General features: G+C 39.9%; 1 protein-coding gene across 1 annotated transcript in view; it reads left to right on the top strand.

The window, feature by feature from the left end:
* The window catches only part of ARHGEF38 (Rho guanine nucleotide exchange factor 38), a 135,764-nt gene that overhangs the window by 72,522 nt on the left and 46,557 nt on the right, over nt 1-16,685 (top strand). The gene's annotated exons all lie outside the window — the stretch shown is intronic.

The raw sequence follows: 16,685 nt of genomic DNA, 5'->3' as shown, positions 1-16,685 counted from the left end.
GCATTTGTTATTTGTGGACTTATTAATGATGGCCTTTCTGGCTGGTGTGAGGTGGTATCTTTTGGTAGTTTTGATTTGCATTTCTCTAATAATCAGGGATGTTGAGCATTTTTTCATGTGCTTGTTGGCCATCTGTATATTTTCCTTGAAGAAATGTCTATTCAGGTCCTTTGCCCAACTTTCAATTGGGTAGTTGGCTTTTTTGTGGTTGAGTTTTATAAGTTGTTTGTATATTTTAGAGATAGGCCCTTGTCAGTTGCATTGTTTGAAACTATTTTCTCCCATTCTGTAAGTTGTCTTTTTGGGTTTCTTTATGGTTTCCTTTTGTGTGCAAAAGCTTGTCAGTTTGATTAGGTCCCATTGGTTTATTTTTGCTCTTATTTCTGATGCTTTGGGAGACTGACCTGAGAAAACATTTGTAAGGTTGATGTCAGAGAATGTTTTGCCTATGTTCTCTTCCAGGAGTTTGATGGTGTCTTGTCTTATATTTAAGTCTTTCCGCCATTTTGAGTTTATTTTGGTGTGTTCCAGTTTCATTGATTAACATGCAGCTGTCCAGTTTTCCCAGCAATTCCTGCTGAAAAGACTGTCTTTTTCCCATTTTAAGTTCTTGCTTCCTTTGTCGAAGATTAATTGACCATAGGTGTCTGGGTTTATTTCTGGGTTCTCTATTCTGTTCCATTGGTCTGTATGTCTGTTTTGGTACCAGTACCACACTGTCTTGATTACTCCTTACAGTAAATTTTAATGAATAAATATAAAAGGAAAGAGGGAAATTGAAAATCACCATTAGATAAACACTACAGTCTTAACTATTACAGAAAACATTCACTGATCGATGGTAGATTTAGTGGGTAAAACTAAATTAACTGCCAAATATTAACTGCAAAGGGAAAGACGGTAAGTTTTCAGTGAGAAACCAGAGAGAACACCTTAACCAAGTGAATGATCTAGGTCAACATTACCAGGAAATAACACATATTCACATCATGGACCTTGTAATACAGTCCAATGAGGGGGATACGACATCCCGTCAGTGGTACTTTTGTCCAAAATACGTGCAGTCATGTCTGATCATGAAGAAAACATTAGGCATCAGCAAACTCGCATGAGGGACATTCAACAAAATAACTGATCTTCACTGTTGTGTCAAGGTCTTTAAAGACAGGGTAAGACTGAGGAGTAGTCATCTTTAAAGATTGCAGGAGACTAAGGAGGAATAACGAATAAATGCACGTGGGAGCCTGGATAGACTCTAGACCAGCAACAAACTATTAGTTTCAAAATTGAAGAAAGGTGTTGAGTTAACAGTATTAAAGCAAATTTCATTTCTTTTTCTAATTGTACTACGGTTATGTAAGATGTTAACACCGGGGAAGACAAGTAAGGGATATTTGGAAACTCTCAGTACTTTCCTTTGTTTTTAATGGCTGCACCCGTGGCATATGGAAGTTCACAGGCCAGGACTGAATCCAAGCCTCAGCTGCAACCTACATTGCAACTGCGGCAACACTGGATCCTTTAACCCACTGCACTAGGCCAGGGATCAAATCCACATCTCTGCAGAGACCTGAGCTACTGCAGTCAGGTTCTTAACCCACTGTGCCACAGCAGGAACTCCCTATCAGTGTTATTTTTGCAACTTTCCTATAAGCATAAAATTAATTCAAAATAACAAGTTTAAGATATTACGGCTTGCATAGAAAACTCAATTGATAATGTTCACAATTTCAAGTTTACTAATTATAAACTGCAAAATTGAGGAAGATTATAGAAAATTTATGAAAAAAAATGAAACCAATACGGCCATATTTGAAATAGAAACCAGATTTAAACATCTTGACTTAAGCAAGCTGTCTAGATAGGAAATAGGTTCTAAATCTTTAGAGATGAGAATAGGAAAAGAGGTTCTTATTTCCACTTAAATTGAAGATCATTTTGTAGCAATTAAATAGGGAGCAAGGACAAAACAAGTAAGATAATAACATAGAGTTTAACACACAGGCTTAAATCTCAGGTCGACTTAGGTTTACATCCCGGCTCCTCGGTTGCTAGATGCGCGATCTTAGGCAAGTTACAAAGGCTTTTTGAATTTCAGTTTCTCATCTGGAAACCTGAGGCAAAAATACCCACCCCATAGAACATTTGTGAAAATTAAATAAAATCATATATAAATAATGGTAGCCAGTGCCTAATATTAATAAATATCCAACACATGATATTACTAACTTGTTATTATCCTGAGAATATTAAAAGTGCCCATTAATTCACAAAGCCTGATTTCTTATATATATAACAATTGAATAAAATGTGAATTTCTAAAAAGAGGTCCTGACCCTGTTTTGTAAACAAATTGGGTTTGTGGACACATGTGGTTTCTAGGTGTTCTCAATCTGTGTGCCTCTTGCTGATTCACGTATCTAATATGGCAACGTTTCCTCCTATCAAGGGTGATATGAGATATCAAGTGTCATTTCACATTGGATAAAGTGAATGGCAATTGCAGCACATGGCTCTCAATGGACCATGCCTCCTGGTAGTCACACTGCTATGCGTCTAGTCCCATTATGACTGTGGACTGGCCCTGAGACTCACCAACGAATACAATGCAGTAGAAGCGATGCCGTGCCAGTGACTGAGCCTAAGAAACCTGGACATTTCTACTTTCATTTGGGAACCTGCCCTTTAAGAAATCCAGCCACCATGCTGGAATATCACACAGAGAGAAATTAGACCTGACACTCTCTAGTGAGAAAGTGGCCCAGCTGTCCCAGCCTCCCAGCTATCCCTGCCAAGGCACAAGACTTGCGAATGAGCCATCTTGGACCATCCAGTCACTTAAGCCCTCAGATGACTGCAGCCCCAAAACATCAAATAGAGCAAAAGAACCACAGTGCTGATATCGGCCAACCCAGACAATCGTGAGAGAATATCAAAATGGTGGTTGTTTTTAAGGCACTAGATTTTAAGGTAGTTTGTAACATGGTGATAGATAACCAGAGCAAGGCTTGTGTCTTCTTACATGCATTTGCAATAATGCAGTAACATTTCAAAGTATTACAAAGACTGAGTTATGAATACCTTTAGGTATACCTGACCAGCTTACCCCACAAACACTGTGCTGAGAACCAGAGCTGAATAAAGCTTGCGGTAAAAGTATTATGGTTTCTCATATGCCTTTTCCTGAGGGTTGGTTTATCCTTGGAGACAAAGACAATTTTGAGCTTTCTGTTCTTTGAGGGTATTGTGGGTGATGCACTGTTGTTCTGCAGTGGTCCTTTGTTCTCCTAAAGCAGTGTCTCTTGTATGTCCCTGAAGCAGGAATCTGTGCCTTTAGCGATGATTTTGTGAAAAGAGATGAGTCGCTGACAATGATGCCATGTGGGAGATGCCACAAAGTTGCTCACCCTGAATAATTTTTCTATTATTGTTATTGTTATATTGTACATACAAGTGTGTGTAGGGGGGTGGATGAGGGAGTGTGCGTGTTTTGCTCAGGACACAGATAGGCTTGACCCAGTTCATCCTGGCCAGCAAGGACAGTTGGTGGAGCTTCACCCCCTGCTCCCTGGGATGTGAGAGGCCACAGGGAGGAGACCCAGATGCAGCAGTGAAAGGTCAGGGTGTTTTGCTCCAAATGTTGGCAGTAACAGGAAAGCTCTTGGCTTTAGAAAACATGACAGAAAAAGAAAAAATGCTGGGGAGTTCAAGGTGAAGTCTACACAGATCCGCACAGGAAAGGAAAATGCAGCAGAAGGAAGTCATCAGGATACAATGTGAAAGTTGGACCTCTAGTCTCCTGGGTGAAGTCAAGATGGATCCCAGGACTACTAGGACTTATTTCTTATAATAAAAATAAAACCAGAGTGGCTTAGTTACCAGTTCTATAGATTTGTCCTCTGCGGAGAAAGTTAAGTTCTAGGATGTGGACCTGTCTCCCAGAGGTCAGATTTGAAGGGAGCTGTGAAAAGTCAGATACTGCACAGAACACCCATAGGAATCAAGTCCTACATCCTATGAGTGTAAGAGTCCTGTGAGTCCTGGAACACTTTTCCAACGGCTACAAAGACAAAAGGAGAAGTGTGTCAGCAGGTTTGTAGAACTTACCCGGGAAGAGTGTGGCCTTTGGAGGGAGACAGATCTGTGTCCCAATACTGACTCTGTCACTGCTAGTTCTGTGGCTGGGGCAAGTAGCTTGGGTCACCAAGGATTGCTCTTGCCTGCCTGGAACAGAAACTTCACCAAAAGGACTTAACCAAAAGAGGATTTTTTCTCTCACATAGCAAGAAATCCATAACTCAATAGGCAGTTTCTTGCTGGCTCCTTCCAGCTTTTTCCTTCCTAGAACTTAACTTACAGGGTTGGCCTCATGGCCTCAAGATGGTTACACCACTGCCAAGCATGCTTCCTGCAGGCGAGGAGAGCAAAATCAAAACCACTTCTTCCTGTAGCTTTTTTCATTTGGGGGGAACAGAAGCCTTTCCCCATGACTTCTACCTATATCTCATGATTTCATTTCACACACACATTATTCCAGTTCTCTCTCTATATATATCTCCCCCCACCCCCACACACTATACACCCCAACTACCAAAGATTGGGGGAAAGGTATTTTTAACTGGGTGCATTTGCTGGTCCAAATTTCATTAGTTTAGAAGAAAGAAGAATGGATAGGCAACTGGCAACAGCCAGGTTCATTTAATCATTTTTCAAACGGGGATGGCCAGACCTCTGGACAGGAGGGCAAGACATGGGCTGCACCCCTGTAGCACTCAAGCTTCATGGGTGGGGGAGGTTCCCGTCTGTTCGTTACTGTTGTATCACCAGCATCTAGAACATTCTCCATAGTACGTACCTCCCAGATAAAGAGATGAATGACAAGTGATGACAAGTATCCAGGATGCTGGCTGGCACTCCGAGAGGACACAGTAACTCTTGTTGCTCTTGTTGTTACCAGGATTGCCTGTGGTTATCCCCTGTCATTTTCAGGGGTGCATAGGTAAAGTAGGGCAACTAGCAGAGGCACACCTTCTCAAGAGAATGTTTACTAAGGTGACGTAAATGGAGAATCATAGGTTGATCACTGAACGGAGTCCTCGGTGTTATCGATCTTGAGGAGGAAAAAGTTATGGTATCTTTTCCTAACCTAGCCAGTGGAAACCTTTTAACTCTTGGGGAACCAATATTTTCTTTAGTGGACTAGTTATAAAAATCTCCACCTGGAGATAAGGTATCCAGGTTCAGGAAGAGATCATGAGTTACCATCAAAATAAGCAGCTTTATTATTTTTCTTTTTAAAGTAGTTTTTCATTTATCTTTGGTTTTCTTCATGTTTTAAAGTTTTATCGGAGTATATTTGATTTACAATGTTGGGATAATTTCTGCTGTACAACAAAGTGATTCAGTTATACAGGTACACACATCCATTCTCTTTCAGATTCCTTCCTCACATAGGTTATCTCGGCATAATGGGCAGAGTTCTCTGTGCCATACAGCAGGTCCCCAATGGCCAATCATTCCATATGCCTCAGGGAGCATATGCCAGTCTCAAACCCCCAGTTCATTCCTCCTTTCCCCCATTTGTCCACTTTGGTAACCGTAAGTTTTTCAAAGTCTGTGAGTCTGTTTCTGTTCTGCAAATAAATTCATTTGTATCCCTTTATAAGATTCCACATATAAGTGAATGTTTGTCTTTCACTGCCTAACTTCACCTAGGATAGTAATCTCTAGGTCCGCCTATGTTGCTATAAATGCCATTATTTCATTTTTTTAATGGCTGAGTAATATTCTGCTGTGTGTAAGCACCACGTCTTCTTGATCCATTCCTCTGTCGATGGACGTTCAGGTTGCTTCCACATCTTGGCTATAGTAAATAATGCTGCAATGAACACTGAGGTGCTCATATCTTTTCAAATTATGGTTTTCTCTGGATAGATGCTCAGGAGTAGGATTGCTAGATCATATAGTAGTTCTATTTTTAGTATTTTGAGGAATCTCCATACTAATTTCCTTAGTGGTTGCATGAATTTACATTCTCTCCAACAGCATAAGAGGGTTCTCCTTTCTCTGCATCCTCCCCAGCACTTATTGTTTGTAGACTTTTTGATAATGGCCTTTCTGCTGATGTTAGGTGATACCTCATAGTAGTTGTGATTTTCATTTCTCTAATGAGTGATATTGAACAACTTTTCATGTGTCTTTCGGCCATCTGTAGATCTTCTTTGCAGAAATGTTAATCTGCCTGTTTTTTGATTGGGTTGTTTGTTTTGTTGATATTGAACTGCAGGAGGTTTTTGTATATTTTGGAGATGAGCTCTTTGTCAGTCACTTCATTTGCAAATATTTTCTCAAATTACGTGGGTTGTCTTTCTTAACAGTGAAAAGCTGAAAGAATTTTCACTAAGATCAGGAACAAGACAAGGATGTCCACTCTCACCACTTTTATTCAACATAGTTTTGGAAGTCCTAGCCGTGGCAATCAGAGAAGAAAAAGAAATAAAAGGAATTCAAATTGGAAAGGAGAAAGTAAAACCATCACTGTTTGCAGATGACACGATACCATACATGGAAAATCCTAAAGATGCTACCAGAAAACCATTAGAGCTCATTGATGAATGTGATAAAGTTGCAGGTTACAAAATTAATACACAGAAATATATTGAATTTCTATATGGTAACAATGAAAGATCAGAAAGAGAAATTAGGGAAACAACCCCATTTACCATTGCATCAAAAAGAATAAAATACCTAGTAATAAACCTACCTAAAGAAACAAAAGTTGTTCCCATCATGGTGCAGTGGAAACAAATCTGACTAGGAACCATGAGGTTGCAGGCTTGATTCCTGTTGGATTTGTTAACCACTGAGCCACGACGGGAACTCCAGATATTAGAACACTCTTTAACACTATACACAAAAATAAACTCAAATTGGATTAAAGACCTAAATATAAGACGGATATTATAAAACTCCTAAAGGGAAACATAGGCCTAATACTCTCTGACACAAACCACAGCAATATCTTCTCAGATCCACCTCCTAAGGTAATGACAATAAAAACAAAAATAGACAAATGGGGAGTTCCCTTCATGGCTCAGCAGTTAACGAACCCAACTAGGATCCATGAGGATGTGGGTTCAATCCCTGGCCTCGCTCAGTGGGTTAAGGATCTGGCGATGCTGTGAGTTGTGGTGTGGTTCCCAGACACAGCCCAGATCCTGCGTTGCTGTGGCTGTGGCCCAGGCTGGCAGTTGTTGCTCTGATTTGACCCCTAGCCTGGGAACTTCCATATGCCCTGGGTGCAGCCCTAAAAAGAAAGAAAAAATAAATAAATAAACAAATGGGTCGCAGTTAAGTTTAAAAGTTTTTTGCACAGCAAAGGAAAACATAAACAGCTTTATTCTTGAAATTAGTGCTAGACTAATACTTAAACATCATCCAATCCAACCACTTTATTGTTCAGACCAAAAAATAGGAGGCTGATTTTCTCCAAATAGCATCACTAATCCAGGACACAGTCATAAGGAGACAAAATACAGGTCTTCTTGCCCTAGTACAGGTCTTATTATGTACTATAAACCATCCATCTCCACCCCTACTAACACTCCCCTGTTTGTACTGCCAGTTGCCTGGCCACCTCCCACTCCCATTGTGCTGGGTGGGTGCAGCATCAGCAATGGTATGGTTTCTCTTCTGAGAGACCACACCACAGTTGTGACATTATCCTCAATGGCACTGGACATGGCAGTGGTCTTGGGACAGACCCCACAGCCCATTCTGGCTCCTTTCCTTTCTCTTTTTTCCTCTTTATGGTCCAGCTACCCCCATTGGTCTAGTCCCATTCCTTCCTGAAACCAACTCTCTGAAATTGCTGTGACCATGTCACCAGAGACTCTAGAATTGTCAACTCCAATGGACATTTTTCTGAATTTATTTTACTGTAGTACTTCTGAAAAATTTTTGCTGAAAGATTCCTATGTCAGAAGAGAAGTAGCATGAGCCCAGGGAATGTGAAATTCTGACTCAAAGCCACAGCCACTGGCATGAAATAATATGGAGTCTTGTTTTATCTGAAAAGTTCATGTACATTTTCCATTCTATTCTTTCATATGAAAATAATGAGTTTTTTCCTTCAAATATCATTATGAAATTGATACTCAAGGGATATGCTTTAACCCCATGACTGCATGTTCCACCTGGCACCTGAGCTTGGTTTGAATTTCATTCCCCTCACCAGGGTCCCTTGATTATCTCTTCATAATCAGTGTTATCCCCAGGTGGGGCAGGAACTAAATGCGCCCAAAGGCAAAGGTGAGTGGCTTTTGTAAGCAGCACTTTTCCAACCTCTTCCTCCTCTCCTCCCTCCTCATTTTACCCTCCCCTGGAGAACGGAAGGAGGCTAAGAATGTAAGGAAGGAATCACATACATGATCTAGCATTTTGGCTGGCTGAGCTGCTCCCTCATTTAGTCCCAGTGGCTAGGCTCCCATCCAAGGAGAACAGGCAGAATCTGGGGAGCTCTCCTAAGCAGGTAGTCTGGGTGAAGGTTGCTGGGAAAGCGCTTTCATTTGGGGGTGGAAGAGGTACTCACTCAGGGAAGTGACGGACAGAGGCTTGTATTATCTGACCCGGATCTCAGTCCTTCCTTCCTGAGAGTTGGTCATATCTATCCTCGTCCTTAGAATTATCCCACCTCCTTCTCTGTATTCTGAATACTCTGTCTTGACAATCAAGTTTTACTTAGAACTGCACAACTTTCTTTGGGGATATATATTAGACCATAACTTATGCTTAAGATTTTTTCCTTCTAGTTTTATTGAGATATAATTATATACACTACTATATAAGTTTAAGGGTGTACAGCATCATGATTTGATTTACATACATCATAAAGCAATTATCACACTAAGTTTAGAGGACATCCATCATCTCATATAAATACTAGTCAGAATGACCATCATTAACAGATCTATAAACAACAAATTCTGGAGAGGGTGTGGAGGAAAGAGAACCCTCCTTCCCTGTTGGTTCAAATGAAAATTGGTATAATCACTACAGAAAACCCTATGGAGGTTCCTCAGGAAACTAAATATAGAACTACCATATTATCCAGCAATCCCACTCCTGGGCATATATCCAGATAAAACTTCCATTCAAAAAAAGACACGCGGAGTTCCCGTCGTAGCGCAGTGGTTAACGAATCCGACTAGGAACCATGAGGTTGCGGGTTCGGTCCCTGCCCTTGCTCAGTGGGTTAACGATCCGGCGTTGCCGTGAGCTGAGGTGTAGGTTGCAGACTTGCAGGCGCGGCTCGGATCCCACGTTGCTGTGGCTCTGGCGTAGGCCGGTGGCTACAGCTCCGATTCAACCCCTAGCCTGGGAACCTCCATATGCCGCGGGAGCGGCCCAAGAAATAGCAACAACAACAATAACAACAACAACAACAAAGACAAAAGCCAAAAAAAAAAAAAAAAAAGACACGCACCCCTATGTTCAATGCAGCACTATTCATAATAGCCAAGACATGAATACAACCTAAATGTCCATCAACAAATGAGTGGATTAAGACAATGTGGTATGTATATATACACAAAGGAATACTACTCAGCTGTAAAAAACAAGCAAATAATGGCATTTGTAGCAACATGGTTGCAACTAGAGATTCTCACACTAAGTGAGGTAAGTCAGAAAAAAAAGATGGATACCATATGATATCACTTATATGTGATGACTAAAATATGGCACAAATGAATCTATTTACAAAAACAGAAGTGGACTCACATACATAGAGAACAGACTTGTGGTTGCCAAGGGAAAGGGGAGAGGAAGTGGGATGGATGGGAAGTTTGGAGGTGGTATTTGCAAACTATTACATTTACAGTGGATAAGCAATGAGGTCCTACTGTATAGCACAGGGCACTATATCCATTCTCTTGGGATAGACCATGATGGAAGATAATATGAGAAAAATAAGGTAGCTATATGTAACGACTGGATCACTATGCTGTACAGCAGAAATTGACGCAATACTATGTCAACTATACTCTAATAAAAATTTTAAATATAAAATTAAAGAAATAGAAAAAAATTTTTCTGGTGATAAGAACTCAGGATTGGCTCCCTTAACAATTTTCATATATAATGTAAAGCAATGTTAATTATATTTATCAGGTTGTACATTACATCTCTAGTGGTTACTTGTCTTAAAACTGGACATTTGTACCTTTTCACCACTTTAAGATTTTAACTAAAATTCTCTTTTAACATCATTGTAGTTTTTGTTGGTTTGGTTGGTTTTTGTTTTTTTGTTTGGTTTTTTTTTTTTTTTTTTTTTTTTTTGTCTTTTTAGGGCCTCACCTATGCCATATGTAGGTTCTCAGGCTAGGGGTCAAACCGGAGCTGTAGCTGTTGATATACACCATAGCCATAGCAATGCCAGATTGTTAACCCACTGAGCGAGGCCAGGATTCAAACATAAGACCTCATGGATACTAGTCAGATTTGTTTCCACTGAATCATGATGGGAACTTCTGTAGTTGGTTTTTACAGTTGAATTTATTACATATTTTTTCCCTTGCTAATACAAGTAATTTATTAATTTAAACCTTTTTGTCTTAGCTTGAGCTATCATTAAAAAAATTACCATAGACTGGGTATCTTATAAACAACAGATGTGTTTTTTGTATAGTTCTGGAGGCTGGGAAGTTCAAGATCAGAGTGCCAGGAGATTTGTTTCCTGGTGACAGCCCTCTTGCTGGTTTGCCTTCTCACTGTATCTTCATGTGGCAGATAGAAAAAGCTTCTTCTGATAAGGGCACTAATCCCATCACAGGACCCCACCCTATGACCTCATCTCAACCTAATTAACTCCTAAAGTCTCCACCTCCAAATGCCAAAACACACTTGAGCTTAGGGCTTCAACATATCAATTTAATGGGGGAAACTAATATTCAGTCCATAACACTCATAAGTAACATCTCATTTAATATTTTCATAGAATTTTTAGTACAATTTTTTTTTGCTAAAGAGGAGGACCTTCAACTAGTCAGGGTGTCTCTTGAAATATTTTCCTACAGAAGAAGAAAAAAATTGTGTTGATTAAAATTAAGTTCAGCTGGGAGAAATAGGAAACAAAACAAAATCTTACCAGCTTAAATAAGATAGATGTTCATTTCTCTATTGTGTAAAAGTGTTAAGGAATACATTTTAGACTTAAATGACAGCTCTGCTCCACAAAGTCCTCTGGGATATATGCTTCTTCCAGCTCACAGCTCCACTCACCATTGTCTTCATGGACAAGGTAGCATCCAAGTTCCAGGAAGCAGAACAAAGGAAAGTTTGGAGAAGTGGTAAAGGATGAACTAGCTACCACTTAAAGACAGTTCCTGGGTATTGTCACATGACACTTCTTATATGCTATTGGTAGATTTTAATCACATGGCCATACCTATTGCAAGAGAGGCTGGGAAACGTAGTTTTTATTTGGGGCAGCCAAAGACTCATTGCTATAAAAAAGGGGACTACTGATATTGGGGGACAAACTTATTTAATCTCTTTGCAGTATTTCTCACTATTTTACCCTTGGCTTTGCTGACACCTATTTTAGTTGTTCTCCTTTCTTTCTGGCTATAACTTCTCAAACTTTTCATCAGACTCTTTTTCTTGTAGGTTCCCCTCAGTGTTAGCATTCCCAGTTTTTGGTCCTCATGCCCTCTTTTCTTCTCACTCCATGGATTTTCTTGCATGACCATATCAAATGCATGGTTTATACTACTCAGATTTACATCTCTTTTCTACATCTTTTTTGCCTGAAACCCAATTCTATAAAGGCTGGCCACTTGAATATACTATGGGTGACTCAAACCCAGTATGTCTAAAATTGAACTCCTTGTCTTCCATCCAAAACACTCTTTTTATCTTTTCATCATTGTCTATCCACATGTTTACTGAGACCAGATTCCTGATATGTCCCTAGAATTATCCCTTTCATCTCTCATATATGTTCAATGTCCATTTTCTTTCTTTTCCATCACCCCTTGCTTTTGCTTTAGTGGTTATAACTAACATCTAATGAGAATTTGCACATGATACTGATATAAACACAATACATCTTTTGACTCATCTAATGTTCAAACAACCCCTACCATCATTATTATTCCACATGCCGGATGAGGAAATTAAGGAACAGAGAAATCAGGTCATTTTCCCAAATGTCACATAAGTAAATGGTAAAAACCAGAATTCAAAATCAAGCAGTTCACTTTAAAGCACTCTCTTAACTGCTCTAACTTTCTGTTTTAGCACTCATTTATTTCTTGCATTATTATAGAAGCCTTTCGATTGGTTCCTCTTTTCTAGTCTCCCTAACTCCTCCCCCAAATTCTCTCATTTATAGGTCTAACTCCCAGAGAAAACTTTCTAAAACACAGTCTGATCATGTTGGTCTGCTGCCTAATATCCATCAGTGCTTCTCCATCGTCTTCAGGCTAAAGGTCCAACTCCTTAATGATATACAAGGTCTTTCACGACCTGGCCCCTGCCTGCCTATATAGTCTCTTCCGAAACCTCTCCCCAGGCTTGACACCATCCAGCCCCACGAGACCACTCACAGTATCTGAGCAGAACCTGCCCCATCAATGCATCTCTGTGCTTTTGTACTCACTCATACCTCTTATGCCAAGGGCAGGCTGTGATGGGAATAGCTCAAAGGGTCTCCAGAGCAGAACAGATTATCCTCTATGTTTTTAGCTCTTGTCTTACTTTTCACATAGTATGGCATATAGGAGTTTATCTCCTCTCTCCTTTACTGGCTTCATGAGTCCCTTGAGGGACGTGTTGGGTTTTTGTGTCTATAGCAACTACTGAAGTATTTAGTGCATAATAGTCACTCATTAAATTGTTACCAAATAAGGAGGAAATAAAAAAAAAGATAACTGCTTATTCCCTTTTATGCCATTTTTCCTAAACAAGACCTAGGACAAGGAGATGTCTTGGACATCATGGGGTTCGCCCTGGCTTATTTACCTGTAGGGGAATTTCATTTTGCAACAGGGTCACAATAATACAGAGGTCATTTGCATTTGGGGTGATACATTTTGGGGATGGCCATGAGGGTCTGGAAGTAAAGAAGAAGTGGGCCAGGAAGAGGAATATGAATGTGTTCACATTAGTTAAAGGGAGCACTTACAGCGCAGGAGTCCTCACGCCACGACATAAAGTGTGTTCAATATTCTTGGGCATTGAGATAACTAAGGGTATTAAAAAAAAGTGCATTTTTTCCCTCCTTTTGCATGTCAATTATTTTGAGGGGAGGCCAATGCAGAGTCTTGGGTTGTAGAATTTTTAAAAAGAAGCATGCGATAGTTATACTTATTTCATAGGATTCTGGTGCTTTTGTGACAGGCAGCCAGAAGGGAAATTACCTTCACTGGTCTTGGCTTAGCCCTTCTTCACTCCTAATCATCCCTTCCAACCCACACACAGCAGACAGAGCAGTTGTCCTTCACCACCGAATAAAGAATGCCGAGAGTTATGTTACCGTGGAAACAGAATCCTTTTTTTTTTTTTTTTTTTTTTTTGCTGCAAGACACATCGCTTCATCTGCAGTATTATGAAGCAGAATACATTGGTAGGGCTGGGAGGGGAATCAAATATTCTGCCCGCTAGTATTGTACTTGGCCTCTGGGTGAATATATGACTTTCAATTAGAGCGCTTAAATATCTTTTAACTTTAATCATTATTACTAGAGGCCCAACAGAATTTTACTTGGAAAAGAGTAAAAAATTCAACTCTGCTATTCAGGAGAGAGCTATAAATTCTTTCAAGCTAGACTACTTTTTTAAAGAAAATTCAAGGGAATTTACAATTAATGGTTTCATTGTGTGTAAAATAAATGCCTCTGTCCTCTGTGTTTTGACTTTCTGACTTCACCCTATTGTGGATTTATGAGGTTGTCCGTTCCTCTTTCTTTCTTTGTCTCTACCCTAAGCTGCTTTGGAGTGAACATACATATTTACAATTTCATCTCATGTTGGGCTGTGGGTATTCAGATCCTCTCTTCCTGACTTGCTGCTGAGCCCATCTGAACCTTAATTTCCTTGCTCCGCCAAAGCCCTTGCTTCCATGTGCTACCTGTCTCTGTGACCAGGAGGCTTGTCTCATTTTATGCCCAACCCTTAATTGAGCCACTGTCCTATTTTATTATCTCTTCTTATAACTACTCTTTTTCACTCTTTGTGTTGCTAACTGTTGCAAAGAGTGAATCTATAAGACCTCCACTGGCAGAAGAATCCATTTGGTAAAATCCCAGGAGCATAACAAGAATCCCTCATCCCTTCAGTTCCAAAGATGCTCACAGTCAGTTTCCTTACAAGTCCCCAAATCACTAAAACAAACAAACACACACACACAAAGTCTAGCTTTAATCACAGGGAAACCCCACAAATTAAAGGAAACAAATGTCTTTTATTGGCTGGATATAAATTAGAAAATAATGAACTACTTTAAAAGTACTAGCGTTTTAATGCTAGACATGGTAAATCAACATTAACTAGTCAGTGACAGGAGATTTCATATCCATATCTATATAATTCTCAAATTCATCTCGAGCATAACTATTATTTCCATTTTACAAATTAGAGAAATGAAGTTCAAATAATTTTTTTAAAAAGTCATTTCCAGAGTTCCCTGGTGGTGTAGTAGCTTAAGGATCTGGCATTATCACTGCTGTGGTGTGGGTTTGAGCCCCAGCCCAGGAATTTCCACATGCCATGGGCATGGCCAGAAAAAAAAGTCATTCCCAAAGTCACACTAAATCCTAAATGACAGTGATTTCTTTTTTTCTTTCTTTTTGGTCTTTTTGCCTTTTCTAGGGCTGCACCCGCGGCATATGGAGGTTCCCAGGATAGGGGTCTAATCGGAGCCATAACTTCCGGCCTAGGCCAGAGCCACAGAAACACAGGATCCGAGCCGCATCTGCAACCTACACCACAGCTCACGGCAATGCCGGATCCTTAACCCACTGAGCAAGGCCAGGGACCGAACCCGCAACCTCATGGTTCCTAGTCAGATTCGTTAAACACTGCGCCACAACGGGAACTCCAGACAGTGATTTCTGATTCTGTGTTCAATGTTCCTGCCAGCTGCACCACTGTGTCCAGCATCCAGCAAAACTCTGATATGTCAAGGGCCAAAATCTAAGGGGGAAATGAGAATATGGCTCTAATCCTGGCTCTCTATGTTCTGACAGGGCTTTGGAAAGGTCATTTATGTGTTTTGAAGTCAGATTTGTCCATCCTTATTTAACATGGATAAGTAACCTCTTATCTCCTCATACATATAAGGAGGTAAGCAGTTAATGTATGTAAAACATGTTGAAAATATCAAGGGCACCTCTCTTTCTGTAGGAAGAATGACTTACTCTGGTTACTATAATAATAGATCCGGGTCAGTAGGTCTATATCACTCCCAATCATTTCAGTCCCAAATCATTATCCATCTCAAACTGGCAATGTTCTTGAGAGTGGATCTATCACATGTTTCTTCGTGTCTCCAAATCATCTTACCACAGTTCTGAGAGGGGTCGTAGACACATTATTAAGTGATAAAGTGGTGATTAAATCAAACAAACTATTGTCCAATATGTGCTTGAGCCATCAGTTATAGGCCTAATTTTATCATACATCAAAAAGATTTCCTTAAATATCAGGACATAATTAGCTCATGTTGTTTGATGAACCATCATAACATTGGTTCATGGTATGATCCAACTGATTTTTAACAAGAATAATGGCCATTTATTTCAATTATCATATAAAAGGAAATATTTTATTTCCCTCAACTCCTTTCCTCACCTTTCAGATAAATTCAGGGAATGTTAGTAAAATAAACAGTGAAAGATAATTTATTAGAAGCTGAAATTTCACCCTCCATGACTCTAACAGGTTGACAATAACCATTCCATTTTGAGAATTTACTACTTATGTACCGGTAATCTGAATTTTACACACACTATCTCTTTAATTTTATAGTGACCCTATGAAATTGGATCTATTATTGTCCTCATTTTATAGATGAGAAAACAGATGGAGAGAGTAAAAATAACTTGCTCAAGCCATAACTGTCCAAATCTGCAGCACAGCCTGGCCCTAACCCATACAGACCGATTCTAAAATGCAGCCTTTAACCAGTGTCAAAGAAAACCCCATAAGCTATGAGTTGTGACTTTAGGTTTTATTCAGGGGCTTAATAAGAACTGTAGCCCAGGAGATGGCCTTTCCCTGGTTCTGAGGAAACTACTCTGATACTACTTCATATATAGAAGCCAGTCTATGTATGATTTCTGGGGCTGGGAAATATATAGAGTCAAGCATATGTCTTCGTAAATGATTACTGCTAATCACAAAGAACAGATATCTTATGTTAAGGATTTTAGTGCTCTTCTATGTACAGGAAGATGCAAGAATCTGGGGTCACTGAAATGCTTCCTGAGATAGACACACGATGATGCCTGTTTATCCAAAGCACCAAGAGCCTCATCCTGTTTTTCATCCTAAATTCCTCTCGGGGGGAGGGAGCAATTGCGGTGGGTGATGACTTAACCCTCCTAGAACTGGGTGGTGAGCAATGCCCTTTGGGTTTCTTTGTTTATAGCAGGACCCTCCACACCAGCCCAGTACATAATCTG

This window comes from Phacochoerus africanus, chromosome 10 (genome assembly GCF_016906955.1).
Source record: "Phacochoerus africanus isolate WHEZ1 chromosome 10, ROS_Pafr_v1, whole genome shotgun sequence".
In the NCBI taxonomy this organism is placed as follows: Eukaryota; Metazoa; Chordata; class Mammalia; order Artiodactyla; family Suidae; genus Phacochoerus; species Phacochoerus africanus.
The sequence above is the reverse complement of the archived record's forward strand: the minus strand, read 5'-3'. Positions and strand labels throughout refer to the sequence as shown.